Below are 10,515 nucleotides of genomic sequence, written 5' to 3'. Positions count from 1 at the left end.
TTAAAGCTGCAGTCAGGGATAAGGAAACAGCTAGAACTGCTGAAGTGATCCCTAAGGGTTCATCACATGATAGGAAGGTTCTCATTTTGTTGATGCAGTGATCTTGGTCCTTGCTTGGAAACTGATCTTCTGGACATCTGATACAGTCATCTGCATCTGGGGAGGGGGCACAAAAAAGAGGGTATGCCACTGATACCAGACTTTTGGACTTCCTTTAATGTGGCAGGCATCATTCAAAGTATGTAAAAGAATTTAATGTTGTAACCATAGCATAACATAACACTAACATCAGATATAGACATCTACAAAAACATAGCACAAATAAATAACATTAAGACAGATTAAAATACAAGTAAAAATATAAATCCCATCCAATCGCAATTTAATTATATCCAATGCTCAACACAGCTTAAATTTTAGGGCTATATTTAAGTACAAATCTTACTGAGTAGACGACATAAATTTCTTCCTAATTTTAATAGACAATAAATTTCTTCCTAATTTTAATAGACAATAAATTTCTTCCTAATTTTAATAGACAAAAACACAAAAGTAGCCATTTGAAAAGTAACATAAGGAAGTGCATCTGCCAATAAAAAATTAATGCACTTCTCATCAGGGCCTGATAATGAACAGACTCAACAATTTATTCCTTATGTTATCATGATGTTATATTATTTATTCCTTAGTCTGGAAACTTACACTTGCATTCCTTATAAAGCATTATTAGATTACTTAAATCATAAGAGATAAAGAAATAAGTTTCTTGACTGAAGTAAATCATGTAGAGAATTTTCAATGAGAAGCTAAACTGATATTCTGATATCAACCTAAGCTGAAATCACATTCAAGGAGCTGGTTATGAATTTTCTTATATCCCAGAATTTAACAACCTCTGACTTCTCACTTGCCTTGAAAGCCCCTTGCTAGAGCTGGTTATGATTTTTTTCTTATATCCCAAAATTTAACAACCTCCAACTTATCACTTGCTTTGAGAGCCCTTTGCTGAAATCACCATAAGTTGGCTGCTCCCTGATGGCACTTCACACACACACAATTTGTGGTGTGATTTTCAGAATTCACCTTTAAATCACTTTACCAAACTATAGCCCCGGTCACACGGAGCATTAGGCATGCTAGCAAGATGGAAGATAGGCAGATTTTCCGGGCGCGATCTCACTGCCACATCTGGGAAGCGTAGAGCTCCCGTGGCTCACCCAAGGCTTCATTCCGAAGATGCACTGTAAAAAACTAGTACCTCCGAGGTACTAGTTTCCGGAAACCGCGGGGCAAGGGCGGGTGTCAGATCACATTTCCAGTCTTAGCTCATGGCATCCGGCGCCCGCCCATGTCCCGCCGTGAATGTTTTTTTGTTAAGTCTCCACAGGTGCGCACAAGCACCCAATGGCGCATGCGAACACTTGGGTTAAAAAAACATCACAACCCCCGCAGCGCCACTTCTTTGCCACACCGCAGGAGTGAGGTATGATCGGCACCTCCCCCCAACCACAGGACATCGGCAGGATCCGGCTGCCGCGCAGTAGTTCGCTCTGGGGCAAACAGCCACGCCTCCCTTCCGCAATATCCGGCCCGTGTGACCGGGGCCTACAAAGAATATCTGTTTCAGTCTTCAATGATTTATGTTTCATGTTAACCAAAAGTTAACCAAAACATAAATACCAATTAATGGAGGTCTACAGTAACCACACAATCTGCCCTAAGTATCTGAAGCTAGCCCAGACTCAGCAGATGTTGGAAGCTAAGTAGGATCAGCCCAGGTTATTACTTAGAGAAATGGTCCACCATTTATATACACAAACAGGCACCTCTGTTCATCCCTTGTCTTGAAAACCCTATGGGGTCTCCGTAAGTCAGCTGTGATTCAATGGCACCTCTGTTCCCACCATCACCATAGTGACCACACACAGAGAAGTCTCTGGGCTGAGTCCTGACACTTCCTGTTGTGGCACCTAGAATCCTATGGCACCAAGTCCTGTTTAAAAGTGGATGGAACTTTTCTCATGCCCCTGAAATCAAGTAAATTCATGTTACTTATTCACTGATGGGTCCAGTGCATTATAGCCCCTTTGGAGTTCTGGTTCTGGTTCCTCAAATGAAGATCAGGACCCACACCCATATGTATCTAGATTCCTTATCTCTCATGCTCCACTACTGAATGTGTGAACTGAGTACTGACAAGCAAAAGGTTAGAAAATTATTGATGTCCTGTCCACTCCAGTAGAAATGGGTTACTTAAACTCTTTCTTTTGGAAACAATAACCTTCATTCCCACTGAATGCTGGAGAACTTGATGCACTATTTTACACTTACCATTCCTGTCTGAAAATTTTCCTTCTGGGCAGGAAACACAATCATAGCAACAAAACTTTTCTTTTTCCTTCTTCTGCTTGTGATAACCAGGGTAGCAGTACTCATTGCAAACTGACACGGGCAATACCTACTGGGGGAAAAAAAAACTTGAATTGGGTGCAGAACTGGAGGATTTAAACATCATTTTGGTTCATAAAATGCAAACAAAAGAGCAATTGAGATTGAAAATTTCATCTATTTTATATCCATGTTATCTATCTGACTTTATTGTAGATCTCGATAATCCACAACGGGAAACTTCCAGCCCTCAAGCTCAACAGAAAATGGACACACACCCCCAATACAGCACCAAATGCTTACCTGGTTAAAGGTTCTCTGCCAGTCAATCAAATCCTCATAAATAATAAATTGTTTTCTTTCAACAGCATCAGGATCTACCCTTCCAACCTTCACTCTTTGGAAGGATTTGTTTGGGAATATGATCAGGTGTGCGATATCAAATCCAGCTCCCATTTCCTTGTTCTTATTAAAAGACATTGTTTCTCCAGCTGAGTTGTTAAAAGAAATATCCCGGAGAAATTGGTGGAGCTACAGAAAGAAAAAAGGGACAGTGGTTGTTCTCACAGGATTCACCTGAAGGTTTTTGAAGAGGAACCACCTTTTCATGTGTATGAGTTCATGCCATCTCTATGCAGTAAACCAAATTAGGAATCATAATCCCAGGGACAATTACCCAGGGGTCGTTTCATAGAAAAAGAGCTAGGGGAACTCATTAGCATAACTCATTAGCATATGCCACACACCCTGACATCATAAGGCCCGGCAGTGGACCTGCAAGGCTGGTGGGAGTGCAAGGAAGCCCCGCCAAGGCCCTCCCTGGCCCCAGGCAGGCAGGGGTGGGGAGAGGCAGGGAGGAAGCAACTTACCCTCCCTCTTCTCCTTCCTCCTCCTGGCTGAATGAGGGCCGGAAGCGGGGCAGCCAGAAGCAGTGGGTGTGGCTTCATTGTGTGCCCCGCCCCTCCACACCTCACCCGGGGAAACTGCGATCCCCCGCGATCCCCCCAAAATTACCTCTGCAATTACCACTATTGGAGTGTTCGAAGTGGATGCCAGATGCTTTGCCATGGATACTCCACACAACACACATATAATGACGGGGAGTAGCCCAAATCTCTCTCTTTGGCGGCAATTCTTCTATGCCCCAACTCACCTCTGTCTCAATCCACCACCCCTTTCCCCTGATTCTGCCATTTTTGCTGCTCTGGAGAATGGCCAAGTGCTTTTTTTTTTCTTTTTTTTTTACAGAAGTGCTCATAACTGGGGTAGAGATGATAACTGGAGCTTCACCAATTGACTCACTACTGGATAAAGTGACAGTATGGGTCAGCTCCTATTCAGAAAGGTATTACGGAACAATCCAAGTGAAGTTCTGCATTGCTGTGTAGAATGTCAAAAGTTTATTCTGTAGTTCAATGTACATGATTCTCCCTCTCGGTACTGAAGAAAATCGAAGAAAGACGCCAGCCAGGTAATTCCACAGGTAAACTGGGTTTTGGTCTGGGAAGTTCACCATTTACAAGGAGACTTGAAGGAAAATTGTTCTAATTGCTATGTATCAGTGGAAGATAGTAACCATGTAGTCATAAAGCCTGCACTGATACAGATAACAGACTGGTACCCTTTCCACAGACAATGTCTAAGAGCCTCTTGGAATCCCCATGGTAAGATTTTCAAATACCTTTCCTTTTTTGACACCTTTGTATACAATATCCTATATATATACAACCTTAACTTTAATCCCTTTTTGAAAGGCAGAAGACAAGACATACGTGGAGTGATACCCTGTCACCTTTCCCATTTGTGAAAGAATGAGAATGGAACCCTTTCTGTCCATCAACAACTTTATACCAGCAGTTATGAGATGCATATGGACAAACACCACATAGGACAAGGGCTATAACAAGGAGGGAAATGGATAAGATTATTGGGAAAAGCTGGTAGGATACAACAGTATATCCAGGATCCAAAATGAGCAAGAGATTAGAGACAACCAATCTTTAAAAAAAAATAACATAAATTGCAATTATTCACATATATGCATGGGGATGAAAGGCGGAGGTTTCCTGAGCATGTACCAACACGTTCATGACAATATAGAAGATCTTACCTGCCAAGGCTGGAGATCTTGAGGTTCAATTCTTTTGCCACCCAGAATTGCTCGGTGATTAGACCTAAATGTGGAAATGGCATGTAAAGCATGAACTACAGCATAGGCAGCATTATAAATTTTGTAGCTATGGGCAGTCATGTGCATTTCAAAAAGTGGCTCAGGGAGAGTCTCTAGCTTCCCTTCCCCTGTACGTGTCGCACTATCCATCACTGGCTCTTCGTAATTGAATGCTTGCACCCAGAAGTCCTTGAGAAATCCATTTCCCTCTGTCCAGTTAGGTTTCATGTTGCCAAGAAATTTCTGGAACCCAAGAACCTCAAGAGAATGAATTGTGAAAGAAAGGGCCCCTTGAAACAAGTCACAACAACGGAAGCCCTTCGTAAAACCAGATAATGCGATATCAATTTGGCCTGTCATAATCCACATTCTTTCCATTATTACATTTGTTGTAAAAAGCCAATGTCCTAGAACTATCAAAGAATTCATTATGTTCAGGGTTAATGGATGTCCATATAGTAAAACTGTATTGGCTTTGCTGTCTGTTAAAGCTGGATATATATCCAATGCTAAATCAGAAACGTCTTGGAAATTACTCCATCTGGATTGTTTTTGGATTCTTCCTGTGGATGCTAAACATATTCCATTCCTTGACAGCAATGGCTCCAGCGTCTTCAAGAAGTTTTCCCCACTCTCGTCATCCACAATAAGGAGCCCCACCCATGTCCATCGGAAATGGAGAAGCAACCGGATAATCGCTGGATACTGATGGGCTTCATTTGGGGACATACGGTAAAACCGAGGTGATTCTGTGGCTTCCCTCTCCTCAAGGGAAAGTGAGCCATACGTGAGCTAAAAGAAAAGGTGTGGAATTGTTTCAAGGAAGTTCATTACAATCAATTGCATATGTGGGCCTCCTTATCCAAGCAACAGTGTGGGAAAGATGTGTTTTTCATTATGTGGACATATGAAGAAAAATTGTTCACAACAGTCCTTAGAATAAAACAGATCCCCATGATGATGCGTTTTGGCCATAAATGTTCTCATGTTTATGAGGCCCCACAGCATTACACAAATGGTAAATTGGTGTTTTTAAACTGAGAGACCCCTCACTTGGTGTTTCAGTAACTCCAGCTCTGGGAGTCTGCTAAAATGTACTCTAAGCTACTTTTATTCCTTTTTCATATTTCTCTTCAAGCTTTGATTGTTAATTATCATATAATAATTCTTAACCCCCCACCTGAGCAACATAGTAACAGCAAAATGAGAGAGTACAATTAGTCAAATCATACATCCTTCCATGCATTGATCCTACCTGTGGAGTTTTGTAGAGACCTAAGATGTCTGCTGTGTGGAATGAGCTATCTCCATCCACTCCGCCAATGATAGCTACAACATTTTTTTTCCTATCACAACTGTAATTAGGGACAGATTTCCATGATTTGAAGAGCAAATCCATAATGTTGTGGTAGGTCATCTTTGGATTGTGGTAGGTGTCATAGATGTGGAAACCAAGTGTAGCATTGGGCAAAAGGTGTGGATTTGCATTAATCTCTCGAATAGCAAATACCAAGGCCAGGATATGTTGGTAGAACTTTGTCAACATACTTAAAAAAGTGATAAATAATCTTTTGCAGAAGAATTCTTCAGAGCACTAGCTGATCTTACAATACTGGTCATCCTCTCTGTTTTTTTAATCATATTATTTTTGTATAAAGAGGGAAAGAAGAATAGTATATGCAGAGTACCTTTCTCTGCCCCGTAATTTAACCTCTGCATGGATTAAAATATGTAATCTCTGTCCCAAGGAAGTGTGGATTTTAAGGTATCATAGAGCTCGTTATCTACTGTGTTAAATGGGAAGGAAGCTGTTTGTTTATCAATTTACTCATTTTAAAGATTTATATGAGGCACTGTTCAAAATTTGCCTGGCTCCCAATGACAAAGCAGGCTGACTTCTCATTTCCTGATCAGTTTTGCCATTGACCCACAGGTCCTCTGTTTTGTGTAGATTGAACTTCTCTTTATTTTCTCCCATTAACCTTCTCACTTTTTTCTCAATGCATTTGTTTGAGACCTCCTCAGATCCTCCCAATTCACATGTTAGGGAGAAATAAAAACGGAAATAAAAAAATCCACACTCAACACTCCAGATCTCCAGATGAGTATATATGGGGTTCCCCCCCCCCCTCTCTTTGGCAATTTCTGTCCAACCCTTCAGAATATTGAAACAGAATGAAGAATGGCCAACCGCACATATATTGTCATTTTTTATTCTTTCACCTGCCAATACTCCAGTCTCTGCCACAGCATTTTGATTTGTGTATGTGTGTGTAAGAATCAACATTTTGTGTGGTTCACAACAGAAGAAGAAGAAGCAGCAGCAATTGGATTTATACCCCGCCCGTCACTCGGAGTCTCAGAGTGGTTTACAAACTCCTATCCCTTCCCCGCCCCACAACAGACACCCTGTGAGGTAGATGGGGCTAAGAGAGCTCTGAGAGAACTGTCCTTGAGAGAAAAGCTCTGACAGAACTATGGCTCTGACAGAACTATTACAGCTTCAACAGTTTTATATTTGTTTTGGGGATCTGCCCAGGGGTCATTTCCTGCAGGAGCGCACAGGAGCGGAGCTCCGGCAGTAAAGAGTCCAGGGGGCGGGCACATGCAACAAGCCCCCATCCCCTGCTCCCAGCAGCCCTCAGTCAGAGGAGGAAGCAGCCAGGTAAGTTGCAGAACCCCCCGGGTCCAAAACAGTCCAGTAGCACCTTTAAGACCAAGTTTTATTCAGGTACAAGCTCTCCCACCTCTGCGAGGACAGATCGGCATGTTCCCCCCCCCCAATAGCTAGCAATCCAAAACAGTCCAGTGGAGCCTGAGTGGTGGGTGTTGCCTTCTGACACACTTCCGGTGAGGTCAGGGGGTGTGGCATATGCAAATAAGTTATGCTAATGAGTTATGCTAATGAGCTCCTGCACCTCTTTTTCTACAAAATGACCCCTGGATCTGCCTATGTGTTCCTCCATGGCCACAGAAAAAGAAAAGGAGCATTCCAAATCTTCTCTGATCACTCCCAGGACACTGTTAGCAAATATATGTCCTTTCCTCAGAACATCTTTTAAACTCCAAACAATTCCAGGTAAAACTTAAAACACACATACACAAATAATAAGAATAATATCCTGTAAAATTATATTGCAGAAGTAGGGAGGGACATTTTGCATATCTAATCTGTATGGAGATGACAAAAAGAAGTTTTCAGGGGAAAGAAATACAGTAAGAAAATAAAGTAAAATAAAAAAGACTTACATTTTAACAATATAGAAAAACATTATTTTTGACATGCACTTAGACTGCCCGTTTAGACACAGTTTCAATCCTTCCTGCACATTTTGACAACCACCTGTAGTGTTTACAGTGTTTTTGATAAGCATTTTTAAATTTCACATTTATAAGCAAGGATTTCCCCATGCCCTGTGATCTCTTTTGCATACTTTCTCCCAATATAGATATTGGTTAGTTTCTGTATAATTTACCATAATAAAATGTTTCCCTGATATTTTACACCCTTTGGACACAACTTACTGCATGACAACTTGGTACCATTAAAAATAGAATCTCTGTCCCATCCTCCAGTATCCAAAACAGGGAGAGATTACAGGAAAGCCTATATACAGTGCAAACAGAGCAGGAGCTACAAGTAATATGAAAGCAGAAAATCCAGCGAACACCAAGGACATGTGTTCTCTCTTTGGGCATTATTTCAAATCTATAAACCATAATTATTATTTTTTGATTTGGTCACCCTTGCATGGTAAATATAAAAAAAGGTAATCCTTACTCTGGCAACTGCGGTGAAGGAGGTTCGTTAAACTCAAGACTATGTAGTTGGAGAATGAATAGAGAAGTAATTTCCCCAATGACAAAGTCTCCTGCCTGGTACCACTCATGGAGGACAGGGAGGGAATAATTCTTAGGGCAATTCAGAGTATTCACTTTAGGCACCATTGGAGTCATCAAAGCAATCCACATCCCGAGACTCAACATCCCACAAGCAAAAAACTATCTCTTCACAAAGATTCCTCATCTAAGGTATAACAGGCTAGCTGGGAGAGAGCATGCCAGTGCCAATGTTCTTCTCAGAGATACATATGGCAGCTCTTTTTCTACCACTTTTCTACCACTTGCAGATGAACCCCCAGGAAGGCTCGCTGAGGCTGCACACACTGCAATTCAAGGTCTAACTTGTTAGAGTCAAAGATGGGAGATCAAATTGACAAGAGTCCTGCTGCCTTCCTCCTACCATCTCTCCCAGGCAAAGGAGGTTTCTTATATGGTGTTTCAGACTTGTTTATTGTGTCTTTCCTGGCACCATCTCAGCTGCTTGTGATGTGAACAAAATACAGTGATGTGGATAATTGCAGGGGATCATAATTATCTTTGCCAGGTTTGGACTTTGAGTGGCAGCATTGGCATGGAATATTTCATGCTCTGTTCCTGATGCTGCAACCGAGCCGTCATGAATACAATGGGATCTACTTGTGAGTAGACCTGCTGACGATTGCTGGCAACTCACAGGAGGTGTCCAAGGATCCCATAGGGTGCAAAAACTACCAAAAAAAGTCCAGCCCTATAGTGAATCAGTTAATGTGCGTGGGAATATGCTAAAGTAGTTCATATATTTAAGCACTAGCAGGCTGCATTCCACCAGCCACCACAGAGAGACAAAGGTCCTTTCCGCACTTGGATCTCATCCCTGGTTTTATCAGAGTTCAAGTCAAGACACAATACCTTGCATTTATCCCTGGTTATAACAACATCCATTTATCCTGGGACAAGTGTGGGCCAAAACCAGGGTGACCTCAATGTAATGTGGAAATAAAAAATACCCCGGAATAATTACAGGGGTGAACTCACGTGTAGTGTAGAATGTAAGTTCAGGGACAGGGTTGAACCAGGATTTAAGGTCTAGTGCGGAAAGGACCAAAAAAAGAGTTTGACACTGAAACACAGATAACCGTGAAATATGTTTGGACCAGATCTCAAAACCAACACGCTTCAACCAGCCCATGGCCGTTCCGGCCGTTGGGCTGGGAGGGGCGCCTTTGCCTCCCAGCCAGAAGAGGCAGCCGGCATTTGGCGCCAAAAGCGCCGCACACGGGACTCTGGAGGGGGCGGGGCAGTGTGGGCTTAAAAGCCCAGCCCCGCCTCTCCTCAGCAGTCCCGCGCGTTTCGTCGGCAGCGGCAGAGCTCCGGTGCGTGGCTCCCCCTTTCTCGGGCCTTCGGAGGCCAGGGGATGCACAGCGGAGCTAGCGATGCAGCCGCTTGGGATCAACGTGGCGATGGAGCGCAGGGTGTGGATTCGGCGGCGGCAGCGGCCCACGGGCCAGTGGCGGTCGCTTCATCGGCGGGCCGCGGTGGCCTCTAGGGAAGAGTGAGCAGCAGGGTGCTGCACATGGCAGGCTGGCCGGCGAAGGTTTTATACAGAATGCTGGGCCCGATGGGGGTTGCTTGTTCCGCACACTACGTCCTGTGCGGCCATCCAGGGCTTAACGCATACGCTTGGGCCGGGGAGGTGGCGCGCGTGGGCCTGTCCAGGCTGGCATTTTGGAGTGAGTCACTGTGAACGCGGGAACCCGGGGGTGCTCCTCCGGGAGTCATGGGGCTCAGTGTTGGTCCAGTTCTGGGCACGTGCAGACCCGGTTGGTGGTGGTTAGGCGCGGACTCTGGTCTGGGGGGAACCGATTTGATTCCCCACTCCTCCTTTGTGCCTGGTGGGGGGGCCTTGGGTCAGGCGCAAGCTATGGCACGGCTGTCCTTTAAATGGGTGGTTTGTGTAGAGTTCTCTCGGCCCCACCCAGGGCACAGGGTGTCTGTTGTGGGGAGGAGAGGGGAAAGGAGTTTGGAAGCCGCTCTGAGACTCTTGGTGAAGGGCGGGGTTTAAGTCCAGTCGCTTCTCCTTCTTTTGCCTTGTCCGGCGTTTTTGCCCCCCGCCCAAGGCTTTGGAGTGCTCAAGT

This window comes from Gekko japonicus, unplaced genomic scaffold (assembly GCF_001447785.1).
Source record: "Gekko japonicus isolate JY-2015 unplaced genomic scaffold, Gekko_japonicus_V1.1 scaffold2503, whole genome shotgun sequence".
In the NCBI taxonomy this organism is placed as follows: domain Eukaryota; kingdom Metazoa; phylum Chordata; class Lepidosauria; order Squamata; family Gekkonidae; genus Gekko; species Gekko japonicus.
Note: the sequence above shows the minus strand (reverse complement) of the source record.